This window comes from Anomaloglossus baeobatrachus, chromosome 5, assembly GCF_048569485.1.
Source record: "Anomaloglossus baeobatrachus isolate aAnoBae1 chromosome 5, aAnoBae1.hap1, whole genome shotgun sequence".
Lineage (NCBI taxonomy): Eukaryota > Metazoa > Chordata > Amphibia > Anura > Aromobatidae > Anomaloglossus > Anomaloglossus baeobatrachus.
In genome coordinates this window covers 24,039,635-24,056,425 of record NC_134357.1, presented here as the reverse complement: position 1 = coordinate 24,056,425, position 16,791 = coordinate 24,039,635, and the positions used below count along the sequence as shown (strand labels likewise).

Genomic DNA, 16,791 nt, shown 5'->3' with positions numbered 1-16,791 from the left:
CTTCTCACCCCACTCTTGTCGGCGGTGTTGTAAGGTTGAGGTATCCATTGCGGGTACGGAGGCTGGAGGCCCACATGCTGTTTTCCTTCCCCATCCCCCTCAGGGCTCTGGTGGAAGTGGGATCCTATCGGTCTCCAGGCACAGGAGACCGTGCTTCATCCACAACTCCTGTGGAGCCTGCTGGATAGGAGCCGGGTATCGTTCAGGGACATGGCCCTGCTACTTGGAGGTACTCTGTGTCCCCGTGGGGACCGCGCACAGCAACACTCCAGCTTTGCTGGGTGTGCTAGTGCACCGGGGACCGCGGCGCTGACCGGGTTAATATGTGCCATTACACACTCAGCGTTGCTGAGTGTGTTTATGTATAGGGACTGCCGCACTGACCGCCGCTGCCAACTGCGGCGCGGCTGGGACTTGTAGTGCGCCGGGGACTTCCACGCCGGCCGCGCTTTTACGGCGGCCGCGTTTATTACTAGAGTCCCCGGCTTTTTGCGGCCTAGTTTCCTTTCCTCCCGCCCATAGCCCTGACAGGCAGGGGAAGGGCGGGACGCTGCATAGAACGAGCAGCACTGAGGGCTGGAGCATGCTTTGCATACGCCACTCCCCTCACTGTGCACAGTGCAGGCACCAGTTCCCGCTCTTTCTGGGTCACGCCCACGGGCTCTCTCCTCTCCTCAGGACGCATTCCTGTCAGCTCCTCGGACGCTGCAGAGGGGGACAAAATCTGGGAGACCCAGGCAGGGACTCTGGTGGCCTCACAACCGCTTTAAGCGGGTGGTAAGCAGCACCTGTGGTGCTAGCCCCATTGTGCAGTAGTGTAACATTATATGTTTATTTTACACTGTATGGTGCACAGTTGATTTCTGGCTATATACCCTATTGTGTTGCTCAGGGAAGATAATAGCATGGCGCCCACGAAAGGCAGGGGTGCCAAAACACAGGCTTATTATGTTGCCTGCGCCGCATGTACGACCCCGCTACTGGCAGGTTCCACTGACCCTCATTGTAGGCACTGTTCGGCCCCTGTGGCACTTACTCAGCCAGAGCCTCTGCTAGGGGGGGCCCAGGGGGAGCCACCTGCTAACACTGTTCAGGTGACAGGGACGGAGTTTGCAAAACTCTCTGAGACTATGGCTAAGATACTGGAAGCCTTGCAGTCCAGACCGGTATCTCAGCACAGGGACTCTGTTGAATCTTTGTTCCCTGGCCCACCTCAGCTGGACCAACAATGTCCTCCCGGGGTATCTCATGGATCCCAAGCTGAGGGTTCTGACACAGACCCCAGCCCCAGACCGACTAAGCGGGCTCGCTTAGATTTTCCCTCGACATCCTCATATTGTTCAGGGTCTCAGCGGGGGGAATCGCTGGTTGATGACGCGGAAGTAGCTGATCAGGATTCTGATCCTGAGGCCGCTCTCAATCTTGATGCTCCGGACGGGGACGCCATAGTGAACGACCTTATTGCGTCCATCAATCGTATGTTGGATATTTCTCCCTCAGCTCCTCCGGCGGAGGAGTCGGCTTCCCAGCAGGAGAAATTCCGTTTCAGGTTTCCCAAGCGTACACCGAGTATGTTTCTGGACCACTCTGATTTCAGAGAGGCAGTCCAGAATCACCATGCTTGTCCAGATAAGCGTTTTTCTAAGCGCCTTAAGGATGCACGTTATCCCTTTCCCCCTGACGTGGTCAAGGGTTGGACTCAGTGTCCCAAAGTGGATCCTCCAATCTCCAGACTGGCAGCTAGATCCATACTTGCAGTGGAAGATGGGGCTTCACTCAAAGATGCCACTGACAGGCAGATGGAGCTCTGGTTGAAATCCATCTATGAAGCTAATCGGCGCTTCTTTTGCCCCAGCATTCGCAGCCGTATGGGCGCTACAAGCTATCTCAGCAGGTCAAGCGCAAATTGACGCAGCCACACGCACGTCCGCGCCACAGGTGGCGTCCATAACCACTCAGACGTCGGCATTTGCGTCTTACGCTATTAATGCTATCCTGGACTCTGCGAGCCGTACGGCGGTTGCAGCCGCCAATTCGGTGGTACTCCGCAGGGCCTTGTGGCTACGGGAATGGAAGGCAGATTCTGTTTCCAAAAAGCGCTTAACCAGTTTGGCAATTTCTGGCGAACGATTGTTTGGCGAGCGTTTGGATGAAATCATCAAACAATCCAAGGGAAAGGATACATCCTTACCCCAGCCCAAACCGAACATACCCCAACAGAGGAAGGGGCAGTCGAGGTTTCGGTCCTTTCGGGGCGCGGGCAGGTCCCAATTCTCCTCGTCCAAAAGGCCTCAGAAAGATCAAAGGAACTCTGATGCATGGCGGTCTAAGTCACGTCCTAAACAGACCACCGGAGGTGCCGCTACCAAAGCGGCTTCCTCATGACTTTCGGCATCCTCACTCCGCATCCTCGGTCGGTGGCAGGCTCTCCCGCTTTTGCGACACCTGGCTGCCACGGGTAAAAGACCGTTGGGTGAGAGACATTCTGTCTCACGGTTACAAGATAGAGTTCACCTCTCGTCCCCCGACTCGATTCTTCAGGTCATCCCCGCCTCCCGAACGAGCCGAGGCTCTTCTACAGGCGCTGGGCATTCTGAAGGCAGAAGGAGTGGTGGTCCCTGTTCCTCTTCAGCAACAGGGCCACGGTTTTTACTCCAACTTGTTTGTGGTCCCAAAGAAGGACGGGTCTTTCCGACCTGTCCTGGACCTGAAACTTCTCAACAAACACGTAAAGACCAGGCGGTTCCGGATGGAATCCCTCCGCTCCGTCATCGCCTCAATGTCCCAGGGAGATTTCCTTGCATCGATCGATATCAAAGATGCTTATCTCCACGTACCGATTGCTCCAGAGCACCAGCGCTTCTTGCGCTTCGCCATAGGGAACGAACACCTGCAGTTCGTGGCACTGCCGTTCGGCCTGGCAACAGCCCCACGGGTTTTCACCAAGGTTATGGCTACTGTAGTAGCGGTCCTCCACTCTCAGGGTCACTCGGTGATCCCGTACTTGGACGATCTGTTGATCAAGGCACCCTCTCTAGAGGCATGCCAACACAGCCTCGACGCTACCCTGGAGACTCTCCAGAGTTTCGGGTGGATCATCAATTTTCCAAAGTCAAATCTGACACCGGCCCAATCGCTGACATACCTTGGCATGGAGTTTCATACCCTCTCAGCGATAGTGAAGCTTCCGCTGATCAAGCAGCGGTCACTACAGACAGGGGTACAATCTCTCCTTCAAGGTCGGTCACACACCTTGAGGCGCCTCATGCACTTCCTGGGGAAGATGGTGGCAGCAATGGAGGCAGTTCCTTTCGCGCAGTTTCACCTGCGTCCTCTTCAATGGGACATCCTACGCAAATGGGACAGGAAGCCGACGTCCCTCGACAGGAACGTCTCCCTCTCGCAGGCGACCAAAGCTTCCCTTCGGTGGTGGCTTCTTCCCACTTCATTATCGAAAGGGAAATCCTTCCTACCCCCATCCTGGGAGGTGGTCACGACGGACGCGAGTCTGTCAGGGTGGGGAGCGGTTTTTCTCCACCACAGGGCTCAGGGTACGTGGACCCAGCAAGAGTCCTCGCTTCAGATCAATGTTGTGGAAATACGGGCAGTGTATCTTGCCCTGAAAGCGTTCCAGCAGTGGCTGGAAGGCAAGCAGATCAGAATTCAGTCAGACAATTCCACAGCGGTGGCATACATCAACCACCAAGGCGGCACACGCAGTCGGCAAGCCTTCCAGGAAGTCCGGCGGATTCTGCTGTGGGTGGAAGCCACGGCCTCCACCATCTCCGCAGTTCACATTCCAGGCGTGGAAAACTGGGAAGCAGATTATCTCAGTCGCCAGGGCATGGACGCAGGGGAATGGTCCCTTCACCCGGACGTGTTTCAGGAGATCTGTTGCCGCTGGGGGGTGCCGGACGTCGACCTCATGGCGTCCCGGCACAACAACAAGGTACCGGCGTTCATGGCACGGTCTCAAGATCCCAGAGCTCTGGCGGCAGACGCCTTAGTTCAGGATTGGTCGCAGTTTCAGCTCCCTTATGTGTTTCCTCCGCTGGCACTGTTGCCCAGAGTGTTACGCAAGATCAGGGCCGACTGCCTCCGCGTCATCCTCGTCGCTCCAGACTGGCCGAGGGGTTCGTGGTACCCGGATCTGTGGCATCTCACGGTCGGCCAACCGTGGGCACTACCAGACCGACCAGACTTGCTATCTCAAGGGCCGTTTTTCCATCTGAATTCTGCGGCCCTCAACCTGACTGTGTGGCCATTGAGTCCTGGATCCTAGCGTCCTCAGGGTTATCTCAAGACGTCATTGCCACTATGAGACAAGCTAGGAAACCAACGTCCGCCAAGATCTACCACAGGACGTGGAAAATTTTCCTGTCATGGTGCTCTGCTCAGGGTTTTACTCCCTGGCCATTTGCCTTGCCCACTTTTCTGTCCTTCCTTCAATCTGGACTGGAAAAGGGTTTGTCGCTCGGCTCCCTTAAGGGACAAGTCTCAGCGCTCTCTGTGTTTTTCCAGAAGCGCCTAGCCAGACTTCCACAGGTACGCACGTTCCTGCAGGGGGTTTGTCACATCGTCCCTCCTTACAAGCGGCCGCTAGAACCCTGGGATCTGAACAGGGTGCTGATGGTTCTTCAGAAACCACCATTCGAGCCAATGAGGGATATTTCTCTCTCACGCCTTTCGCAGAAAGTGGTTTTTCTAGTAGCAGTCACTTCACTTCGCAGAGTGTCTGAGCTAGCAGCGCTGTCATGCAAAGCTCCCTTCCTGGTGTTTCACCAGGACAAGGTGGTTCTGCGTCCGGTTCCGGAATTTCTCCCGAAGGTGGTATCCCCCTTTCATCTCAATCAGGATATCTCCTTACCTTCTTTTTATCCTCATCCAGTTCACCAATGTGAAAAGGATTTGCACTTGTTAGATCTGGTGAGAGCACTCAGACTCTACATTTCTCGTACGGCGCCCCTGCGCCGCTCGGATGCACTTTGTCCTTGTCGCTGGCCAGCGTAAAGGGTCACAGGCTTCCAAATCAACCCTGGCTCGGTGGATCAAGGAGCCAATTATCGAAGCCTACCGTTCGGCTGGGCTTCCGGTTCCCTCAGGGCTGAAGGCCCATTCTACCAGAGCCGTGGGCGCATCCTGGGCTTTGAGGCACCAGGCTACGGCTCAGCAGGTGTGTCAGGCGGCTACCTGGTCGAGCCTGCACACTTTCACGAAGCACTATCAGGTGCATACCTATGCTTCGGCGGATGCCAGCCTAGGTAGACGAGTCCTTCAGGCGGCGGTTGCCCACATGTAGGAAGAGGCCGTTTTACGGCTCTCTTACGAGGTATTATTTTACCCACCCAGGGACTGCTTTTGGACGTCCCAATTGTCTGGGTCTCCCAATAGAGCGACAAAGAAGAAGGGAATTTTGTTTACTTACCGTAAATTCCTTTTCTTCTAGCTCTAATTGGGAGACCCAGCACCCGCCCCTGTTTTTTTGTGTACACATGTTGTTCATGTTGAATGGTTTCAGTTCTCCGATATTCCTTCGGATTGAAGTTACTTTAAATCAGTTTATAATTCTTTTTCCTCCTTCTTGCTTTTGCACCAAAACTGAGGAGCCCGTGGGAGCACGGGGGGTGTATAGGCAGAAGGGGAGGGGCTTAACACTTTTGAGTGTAATACTTTGTGCGGCCTCCGGAGGCATAGCCTATACACCCAATTGTCTGGGTCTCCCAATTAGAGCTAGAAGAAAAGGAATTTACGGTAAGTAAACAAAATTCCCTTCTTTCCTTCCCCATCCCTTAATGGGCTCTGGGTGAAGTGGGATCCTAATCGGTCTCCAGGCACTGGGACCGTGCTCCCTCCGCAGCCCCTGGGGAATCTGCTGGACAGGAGCCGGGTATCATCAGGGACAAGGCCCTGCTACTGTGAGGTACTCTGTGTCCCCCTGGGGGACCGCGCATGGAGCGCTTGTGCCATACACACTGCAGCACTGCTGGGTGTGTTAGTGCGCCGGGGACTACCGTGCCGGCCGCGCTTATTTATAACTTTGGTCCCCGGCTTTTGCGGCCTAGTATCGCATATTCCCGCCCCCAGGCCTGCCAGTCAGGGGAAGGGCGGGACGCTGCACAGGACGTCAGCGCTGAGGGCTGGAGCATACTTTGTATCCTCCTCCCCCCTCACTCAGCACAGTGGGGCATCAGATTCCCGCACTTTCTGGGGCACGCCCACGGCCCCCTCCTCCCCACAGAACGCCGGCAGCCATTCCTGTCAGCACTTCTGACGCTGGAGAGGAGAGACAACGGCTCTGGGAGGCCCAGGCAGGGAATCTGGTGATCACACAACCGCTTTGAGCGGTCGGTAAGCAGCACCTGGGTGCTGGCCCCACTGAGTGCCGAAGTGTACATATATATATATGCTTATATGCTATACATTTACACTGTACGGTCGCACTGTTGATTTTTGGCTATATACCCTCCTGGATTGTACTCAGAGGAGACAACAGCATGTCGTCCGCAAAAAGCAAGGGTGCCAAAGCACAGGCTTACTTTGCAACCTGAACCTCATGTGCGGCTATACTACAGGCAGGTTCCACCGATCCTCATTGTGTGCAATGCTCGGCCCCTGTGGCACTTACTCAGCCGGAGCCTCTGCTACTGGTGGCCCAGGTGGAACCACCTGCTACCACTGTCCAGGTGACAGGGACGGAGTTTGCAGTATTTGCTGACAAACTGTCTGAGAGTATGGATAAATGGTCTGCTAGGATACTAGAAGCCTTACAGTCCAGACCGGTGACTCAGGCCACGGGCACTGTTGAATCATTGACCCCAGGCCCCCCTCAGTTGGAGCAGCAAAGTGCTCCTGGGGTGACCCATAGGTCCCAGGGTGAGGTCTCTGACACGGACCGCAGTCCCAGGCCGCCTAAGCGGGCTCGCTGGGAAATTCACTCGACTTCATCACACTGTTCGGGGTCTCAGCAGGCACACGTACGTCTGCTCCGCAAGTGGTGTCCTTAACCTCTCAGGCGTCGGCGTTTGCGTCCTACGCCATTAATGCTGTCCTGGACTCTGCGAGCCGTACGGCGGTAGCATCCGCCAATTCAGTGGCAGTCCGCAGGGCCATGTGGCTACGTGAATGGAAGGCAGACTCTGCTTCCAAAAAGTTCTTAACCGGTTTGCCATTTTCTGGCGACCGTCTGTTTGGTGAGCGATTGGATGAAATCATTAAACAATCCAAGGGAAAGGACTCGTCCTTACCCCAGTCCAAACCAAACAGACCTCAACCACGGAAGGTACAATCGAGGTTTCGGTCCTTTTGGTCCGCGGGCAGGTCTCAATTCTCCTCGTCCAAAAGGCCTCAGAAGGATCAGAGGAACTCCGATTCATGGCGGTCTAAGTCACGTCCTAAAAAGACCGCCGGGGGAACCGCTCCCAAAGCGGCCTCCTCATGACTTTCGGCCTCCTCACACCGCATCCTCGGTCGGTGGCAGGCTTTCCCGCTTTTGCGACGCCTGGCTGCCACAGGTAAAAGACCGTTGGGTGAGAGACATTCTGTCTCACGGTTACAGGATAGAGTTCAACTCTCGTCCTCCGACTCGGTTCTTCAGAACATCTCCGCCCCCCGAGCGAGCCGATGCTCTTCTTCAGGCGGTGTGCACTCTGAAGGCAGAAGGAGTGGTGATCCCTGTTCCTTTTCAGCAACGGGGTCACGGTTTTTACTCCAACTTGTTCGTGGTGCCGAAAAAGGACGGATCCTTCCGTCCTGTTCTGGACCTAAAGCTGCTCAACAAACATGTAAAAACCAGGCGGTTCCGGATGGAATCGCTCTGCTCCGTCATCGCCTCAATGTCCCAGGGAGATTTCCTAGCATCAATCGACATCAAAGATGCTTATCTCCACGTACCGATTGCTCAAGAGCATCAGCGCTTCCTGCGTTTCGCCATAGGGGACGAACACCTTCAGTTCGTTGCACTGCCTTTCGGCTTGGCGACAGCCCCACGGGTCTTCACCAAGGTCATGGCAGCAGTGGTAGCAGTCCTACACTCTCAGGGACACTCGGTGATCCCTTACTTAGACGATCTGCTTGTCAAGGCACCCACTCAAGTGGCATGCCAACACAGCCTGAACATTGCTCTGGAGACTCTCCAGAGTTTCGGGTGGATCATCAATTTTCCAAAGTCAAATCTGACACCGGCCCAATCTCTGACATATCTTGGCATGGAGTTTCATACTCTTCCAGCGATAGTGAAGCTTCCGCTGGACAAACAGCGTTCACTACAGACAGGGGTACAATCTCTCCTTCAAGGCCAGTCACACCCTCTGAGGCGCCTCATGCACTTCCTAGGGAAGATGGTAGCAGCAATGGAGGCAGTTCCTTTTGCGCAGTTTCATCTGCGTCCTCTTCAATGGGACATTCTCCGAAAATGGGACAGGAAGTCGACGTCCCTCGACAGGACAGTCTCCCTTTCACGGGCAACCAAGGCTTCCCTTCAGTGGTGGCTTCTCCCCACTTCTCTGTCGGGGGGGGAATCCTTCCTTCCCCCATCATGGGCTGTGGTCACGACGGACGCGAGCCTGTCAGGGTGGGGAGCGGTTTTTCTCCACCACAGGGCTCAGGGAACCTGGACTCCGACAGAGTCCTCCCTTCAGATCAGTGTTCTGGAGATAAGGGCAGTGTATCTTGCCCTAAAGGCGTTCCAGCCGTGGCTGGAAGGCAAGCAGATCCGAATTCAGTCGGACAACTCCACAGCGGTGGCATACATCAACCACCAAGGGGGAACACGCAGTCCGCAAGCCTTCCAGGAAGTCCGGCGGATTCTTATGTGGGTGGAAGCCACGGCCTCCACCATATCCGCAGTTCACATCCCGGGCGTAGAAAACTGGGAAGCAGACTTTCTCAGTCGCCAGGGCATGGACGCAGGGGAATGGTCCCTTCACCCGGACGTGTTTCAGGAGATCTGTTGCCGCTGGGGGATGCCGGACGTCGACCTAATGGCGTCACGGCACAACAACAAGGTCCCAACATTCATGGCACGGTCTCAAGATCACAGAGCTCTGGCGGCAGACGCCTTAGTTCAGGATTGGTCGCAGTTTCAGCTCCCTTATGTGTTTCCTCCTCTGGCACTGTTGCCCAGAGTGTTACGCAAGATCAGGTCCGACTGTCGCCGCGCCATCCTCGTCGCGCCAGACTGGCCGAGGAGGTCGTGGTACCCAGATCTGTGGCATCTCACGGTGGGTCAACCGTGGCCACTACCAGACCGACCAGACTTGCTGTCTCAAGGGCCGTTTTTCCATCTGAATTCTGCGGCCCTCAACCTGACTGTGTGGCCATTGAGTCCTGGATCCTAGCGTCTTCAGGGTTATCTCAAGACGTCATTGCCACTATGAGACAGGCCAGGAAACCAACGTCCGCCAAGATCTACCACAGGACGTGGAGGATATTCCTATCTTGGTGCCTGATCAGGGTTTTTCTCCCTGGCCATTTGCCTTGCCCACTTTTCTTTCCTTCCTTCAATGAGGATTGGAAAAAGGGTTGTCGCTCGGCTCTCTTAAGGGACAAGTCTCAGCGCTCTCTGTGTTTTTTCAGAAGCGCCTGGCCAGACTTCCACAGGTACGCACGTTCCTGCAGGGGGTTTGTCACATAGTCCCTCCTTACAAGCGGCCGTTAGAACCCTGGGATCTGAACAGGGTACTGATGGCTCTTCAGAAACCACCTTTCGAGCCAATGAAGGATATTTCTCTTTCACGCCTTTCACAGAAAGTGGTTTTCCTAGTAGCAGTCACATCACTTCGGAGAGTGTCTGAGCTAGCAGCGCTGTCATGCAAAGCCCCTTTCCTGGTGTTTCACCAGGACAAGGTGGTTCTGTGTCCGGTTCCGGAATTTCTACCTAAGGTGGTATCCCCCTTTCATCTCAATCAGGATATCTCCTTACCCTCTTTTTGTCCTCATCCAGTTCACCAGTGTGAAAAGGATCTGCACTTGTTAGATCTGGTGAGAGCACTCAGACTCTACATTTCTTCAGCGCTCTATTGGGAGACCCAGACGATTGGGGTATAGCTACTGCCCTCCGGAGGCCACACAAAGCACTACACTAAAAAGTGCAAGGCCCCTCCCCTTCTGGCTATACCCCCCCGTGGTATCACGGGTACTCCAGTTTTCAAGCTTTGTGCGAAGGAGGTCAGACATCCACGCATAGCTCCACAGATTTTAGTCAGCAGTAGCTGCTGACTATTTCGGATGGAAGAAAAGAGGGCCCATATAGGGCCCCCAGCATGCTCCCTTCTCACCCGTTGATGGTGTTGTAAGGTTGAGGTACCTATTGCTGGTACAGAGGCTGGAGCCCCACATGCTGTTTTCCTTCCACATCCCCTTGTAGGGCTCTGTGGAAGTGGGATCCTGCCGGCCTCAAAGCTCTGACGCCGGGCTCCATCCACAGACCCATAGAACCTGGTGGATGCCGAGCAGGAGTACCATCAGGGACATGGCCCTGCATCATACAGGTACTCTGTGTCCCCGGCAGGCACAGACACACTCCGGGCTGGCTGGGTGTTGTAGTGCGCCGGGGACCGTAACGCTAGAGCTAGAGTCTCTACAGTTTACTGGGGGACTTTTTTCTGTGTGTGGGAACGCAGCGCCGACCCCCGCTAGACCGGCGGCGCTGCTGTGACTTTTAGTTCGCCGGGGACACGCCGACCGCGCTTTTACGGCGGTGGCGTTTATAAATCTAGTCCCCGGCTTTTGCGGCCTAGGACGCCGGCAGCTCCGATTCGTTCCCGCCCCCACCCTGTCAATCAGGGTAGGGGAGAGACGCTGTTTCACGGCAGCGACGAGGGCTGGAGCCTGATTTACATGCTCCAGCCCTCTCACTAGGCACAGAGGGAAGCAGGCTTCCCGCTCTTAGCCAGGAACGCCCAGGGCCCGCCCCCCCTCCTCTCTCAGGACGCCGGCAGCCATTACATGCATGTCTGGCTGGAGGAAGGACGCAAGGCTCTGGGAGACCTGGACTAGGGGGCTTTGGAGATCACACACCCGCTCTTAAGCGGGCGGTAAGCGGCTTTTCAGCTGGCCCCTCTAGTGCCTCAGTGTGTATTAGTGTACTGTGTCACTGGACATATATATATTTCCTTATTGCTTGCACTGTGAGGTCGCTTCCTGGCTGTATACCCAGATCACTCTGAGGAGGCAGCAACATGTCATCTGCAAAACGCAAGGCTGCCAAGGCTAGGGCTGTGTTCACTGCGTGTGCTGCATGTGGGGCTGCTCTACCAGCAGGCTCCAAGGACCCCCATTGTGTGCAATGCTCAGATCCGGTGCTGCTTCGCCAGCCGGAGTCAGGAGAGATAGTGACCCAGGCTGAGACGCCTGTAAGTCCTGCCCCGGTGTCAGGGACAGACTTTGCAGTTTTTGCGGATAATATGTCTGTGGCTATGGCAAAAATCCTTGAAACTTTGCAATCCATGCCTGGGGCTCAGTCTATGGACACGGCGAGGTCTCTGTCCTCTAATCCCCCTCAGTTGGATTTAATCCAGACTGCAAGGGGGTCCCCGGCTTCACAGGCTGAGTATTATGACTCAGATGATAGCCCCAGCCACCCTAAGCGAGCTCGCTGGGAAAGACCCTCAACGTCATCACACTGCTCAGGGTCTCAGCGCAATCAGTCTCCCTGTGATGCGTCTGATGAGAGTGATCAGGAGTCTTATCCTGGAACCCCTCTCAATCTGGATACCCCGGATGGGGACGCCATGGTAAACGATCTTATCTCAGCCATCAATAGACTGTTAGATATTTCTCCCCCAGCCCCTTCAGCAGAGGAGGCAGCTGCAGAGCAGGAGAAGTTTCGTTTCCTCTATCCCAAGCGTAAATTAAGTGCTTTCTTGGATCACTCTGACTTCAGAGAGTCAATCCAGAAACACGACGCTCATCCAGAAAGGCGTTTCTCTAAACGTTCTAAGGATACACGTTTTCCTTTTCCCCCTGATGTGGTCAAGCGCTGGACCCAGTGTCCAAAAGTTGACCCCCCGATTTCCAAACTTGCAGCTAGATCCATAGTTGCAGTGGAGGATGGCGCTTCACTTAAGGATGCCAATGACAGACAGATGGACCTTTGGTTAAAATCTGTCTATGAAGCTATCGGCGCGTCGTTTGCTCCAGCATTCGCAGCCGTATGGGCACTCCAAGCTATTTCAGCTGGTTTAGCAAAAGTGGATGCTATCTTACATCCAGCGGTGCCGCAAGTGGCGTCCCTTACCTCGCAGATGTCCGCGTTCGCGTCTTACGCTATCAATGCGGTCCTAGAATCTACCAGCCGCACCTCAATGGCGTCCGCCAATTCGGTAGTTTTGCGCAGAGCCTTGTGGTTAAAGGACTGGAAAGCAGATGCTGGTTCCAAAAAATGTTTAACCAGCCTGCCTTTATCTAGAGATAGACTGTTTGGCGAACCATTGGCTGACATCATTAAACAGTCCAAGGGTAAAGACTCTTCTTTACCCCAGCCCAGAACAAGCAAACCTCAGCAGAAAAAGTGGCAGCAGAGGTTTCAGTCCTTTCGAGGTTCGGGCAAGACACAATTCTCCTCGTCCAAAGGGACTCAGAGGACGCAAAGAAGCTCAGATTCCTGGCGGGCTCACGCGCGCCCCAAGAAAGCAAATGGGGGAACCGCTTCCAAAGCGGCCACCTCATGACTTCCAGCTCCCCCCCTCCGCATCTCCGGTCGGGGGCAGGCTCTCCCGCTTTTCCGTCATTTGGATGTCACAGGTCAAAGACCGGTGGGTGACAGACATTTTGTCGCGCGGGTACAGAATCGAGTTCAGTTCTCGTCCTCCAGCTCGGTTCTTCAGAACCTCCCCACATCCAGACCGAGCAGATGCCCTGCTGCAGGCGGTGGACTCCCTAAGAGCGGAAGGAGTAGTGGTTCCTGTACCGCCTCAGGAACAAGGGCGAGGGTTTTACTCCAATCTCTTTGTGGTTCCAAAAAAGGACGGCTCGTTCCGTCCTGTTCTGGATCTAAAGCTGCTCAACAAACATGTGCACGCCAGGCGGTTCCGGATGGAAACCCTCCGCTCTGTCGTGGCCTCAATGTCTCAAGGAGACTTCCTTGCCTCAATAGACATCAAGGATGCTTATCTCCACGTGCCAATTGCTACAGAACATCAACGTTTTCTACGTTTTGTGATAGGAAACGAACATCTTCAGTTCGTAGCTCTGCCATTCGGTCTGGCGACAGCCCCACGGGTTTTCACCAAGGTCATGGCGGCAGTGGTAGCAGTCTTGCACTCTCAGGGACACTCGGTGATCCCTTACCTAGACGATCTACTTGTCAAGGCACCCTCTCAAGAGGCATGCCAACTCAGTCTACATGCTACGCTAGAGACTCTACAGACTTTCGGATGGATCATCAACTTTCCAAAGTCAAATCTGTCACCGACACAGTCACTAACGTATCTTGGCATGGAGTTCCATACTCGAGCAGCGAGAGTGAAGCTTCCGCTGAACAAGCAGCGGTCACTACAGACAGGGGTGCAATCCCTCCTTCAGGGCCAGTCGCACCCCTTACGGCGCCTCATGCACTTCCTCGGGAAGATGGTGGCAGCCATGGAAGCAGTTCCCTTTGCGCAGTTTCATCTGCGCCCACTTCAATGGGACATTCTCCGCCAATGGGACGGGAAGTCAACGTCCCTGGACAGGAAAGTCTCTCTTTCCCAGACGGCCAAGGACTCTCTACAATGGTGGCTCCTTCCCACCTCATTGTCTCAGGGAAGATCCTTCCTGCCCCCATCCTGGGCAGTGGTCACGACAGATGCGAGTCTGTCAGGGTGGGGAGCAGTGTTTCTCCACCACAGGGCTCAGGGGACGTGGACTCCGCAGGAGTCCACCCTTCAGATCAATGTTCTGGAAATCAGAGCAGTGTATCTTGCCCTACTAGCCTTCCAGCAGTGGCTGGAAGGAAGGCAGATCCGAATTCAGTCGGACAACTCCACAGCGGTGGCATACATCAACCACCAAGGGGGGACACGCAGTCGGCAAGCCTTCCAGGAAGTCCGGCGGATTCTGATGTGGGTGGAAGCCACGGCCTCCACCATATCCGCAGTTCACATCCCCGGCGTAGAAAACTGGGAAGCAGACTTCCTCAGTCGCCAGGGCATGGACGCAGGGGAATGGTCCCTTCACCCGGACGTGTTTCAGGAAATCTGTCGCCGATGGGGAGTGCCGGACGTCGACCTAATGGCGTCCCGGCACAACAACAAGGTCCCGGCATTCATGGCGAGGTCGCGCGATCAAAGAGCTCTGGCGGCAGACGCATTAGTTCAAGATTGGTCGCAGTTCCGGCTCCCATACGTCTTCCCACCTCTGGCACTCTTGCCCAGAGTGTTACGCAAGATCAGATCCGATTGCAGCCGCGTCATACTCGTCGCCCCAGACTGGCCGAGGAGATCGTGGTATCCGGATCTGTGGCATCTCACGGTCGGTCGACCGTGGTCACTGCCAGACCGACCAGACTTACTGTCCCAAGGGCCGTTTTTCCATCAGAATTCTGCGGCCCTGAACCTGACTGTGTGGCCATTGAGTCCTGGATCCTAGCGTCTGCAGGATTATCTCAAGGAGTCGTAGCCACAATGAGACAGGCTAGGAAGTCAACGTCTGCTAAGATCTACCACAGGACGTGGAAGATTTTCTTATCTTGGTGCTCTGCACAGAGAGTATCCCCTTGGCCATTTGCATTGCCCACCTTTCTTTCCTTCCTGCAATCGGGGTTGGAAAAGGGCTTGTCGCTCAGTTCCCTTAAAGGGCAAGTCTCGGCACTGTCTGTGTTTTTTCAGAAGCGTCTAGCACGTCTTCCTAAGGTGCGCACGTTCCTACAGGGGGTCTGTCATATTGTGCCCCCGTACAAGCGGCCGTTAGATCCATGGGATCTGAACAGAGTACTTGTTGCTCTGCAAAAGCCGCCCTTCGAGCCTCTAAAGGACGTTTCCTTTTCTCGACTGTCACAGAAAGTGGCGTTTCTTGTCGCGATCACATCGCTTCGGCGAGTGTCTGAGCTGGCAGCTTTGTCATCCAAGGCTCCTTTCCTGGTGTTCCACCAGGACAAGGTAGTGCTGCGCCCCATTCCGGAGTTTCTCCCTAAGGTCGTATCCTCGTTTCATCTTAATCAGGATATATCCTTGCCTTCCTTTTACCCTCATCCGGTTCACCGGTATGAAAAGGACTTACGTTTGCTAGATCTGGTGAGAGCACTCAGAATCTACATCTCCCGAACGGCGCCCATACGCTGTTCCGATGCACTTTTTGTCCTTGTCGCTGGTCCGCGCAAGGGATTGCAGGCTTCTAAAGCCACCCTGGCTCGATGGATCAAAGAACCAATTCTAGAGGCCTACCGCTCTGCGGGGCTTCCGGTTCCTTCAGGGCTAAAAGCCCACTCAACCAGAGCCGTGGGTGCGTCCTGGGCATTACGTCACCAGGCTTCGGCTCAACAGGTGTGCCAGGCAGCAACCTGGTCCAGTCTGCACACTTTCACCAAGCATTATCAGGTGCATACCTATGCTTCGGCGGATGCCAGCTTAGGTAGAAGAGTCCTGCAGGCGGCAGTGACATCCCCGTAGGGGAGGGCTGTTTTTTTGCAGCTCTAACATGAGGTATTTCTTTACCCACCCAGGGACAGCTTTTGGACGTCCCAATCGTCTGGGTCTCCCAATAGAGCGCTGAAGAAGAAGGGAATTTTGTTACTTACCGTAAATTCCTTTTCTTCTAGCTCTTATTGGGAGACCCAGCACCCGCCCTGTTGTCCTTCGGGATTTTTTTGTTGTTTGCGGGTACACATGTTGTTCATGTTGAACGGTTTTTTCAGTTCTCCGATGTTTCTCGGAGTTAATTTGTTTAAACCAGTTATTGGCTTCCTCCTTCTTGCTTTGGCACTAAAACTGGAGTACCCGTGATACCACGGGGGGGTATAGCCAGAAGGGGAGGGGCCTTGCACTTTTTAGTGTAGTGCTTTGTGTGGCCTCCGGAGGGCAGTAGCTATACCCCAATCGTCTGGGTCTCCCAATAAGAGCTAGAAGAAAAGGAATTTACGGTAAGTAACAAAATTCCCTTCTTCTCGTACGGCGCCCCTGCGCCGTTCGGATGCACTCTTTGTCCTTGTCGCTGGCCAGCGTAAAGGGTCACAGGCTTCGAAATCAACCCTGGCTCGGTGGATCAAGGAACCAATTCTCGAAGCTTATCGATCTTCTGGGCTTCCGGTTCCCTCTGGGCTGAAAGCCCATTCTACCAGAGCCGTGGGTGCGTCCTGGGCTTTGCGGCACCAGGCTACGGCTCAGCAGGTGTGTCAGGCGGCTACCTGGTCGAGCCTGCACACTTTCACGAAACACTATCGGGTGCATACCTATGCTTCGGCGGATGCCAGCCTAGGTAGGCAAGTCCTTCAGGCGGCGGTTGCCCACCTGTAGGAAAGGGCCGTGGTACGGCTCTATTACGAGGTATTATTTTACCCACCCAGGGACTGCTTTTGGACGTCCCAATTGTCTGGGTCTCCCAATGGAGCGACAAAGAAGGGAATTTTGTTTACTTACCGTAAATTCCTTTCTTCGGCGCTCCATTGGGAGACCCAGACGATTGGGTGTATAGCTACTGCCTCCGGAGGCCACACAAAGCACTACACCAAAAAGTGTAAGGCCCCTCCCCTTCTGGCTATACACCCCCCGTGGGATCACGGGCTGCTCAGTTTTCAAGCTTTGTGCGAAGGAGGTCAGACATCCACGCATAGCTCCACTGTTTAGTCAGCAGTAGCTGCTGACTATATCGGATGGAAGA

General features: G+C 54.8%; 1 protein-coding gene across 1 annotated transcript in view; it reads left to right on the top strand.

Annotated features, from left to right (window-relative positions):
• Nucleotides 1-16,791, top strand: part of USP5 (ubiquitin specific peptidase 5) — a 122,266-nt gene that overhangs the window by 47,918 nt on the left and 57,557 nt on the right.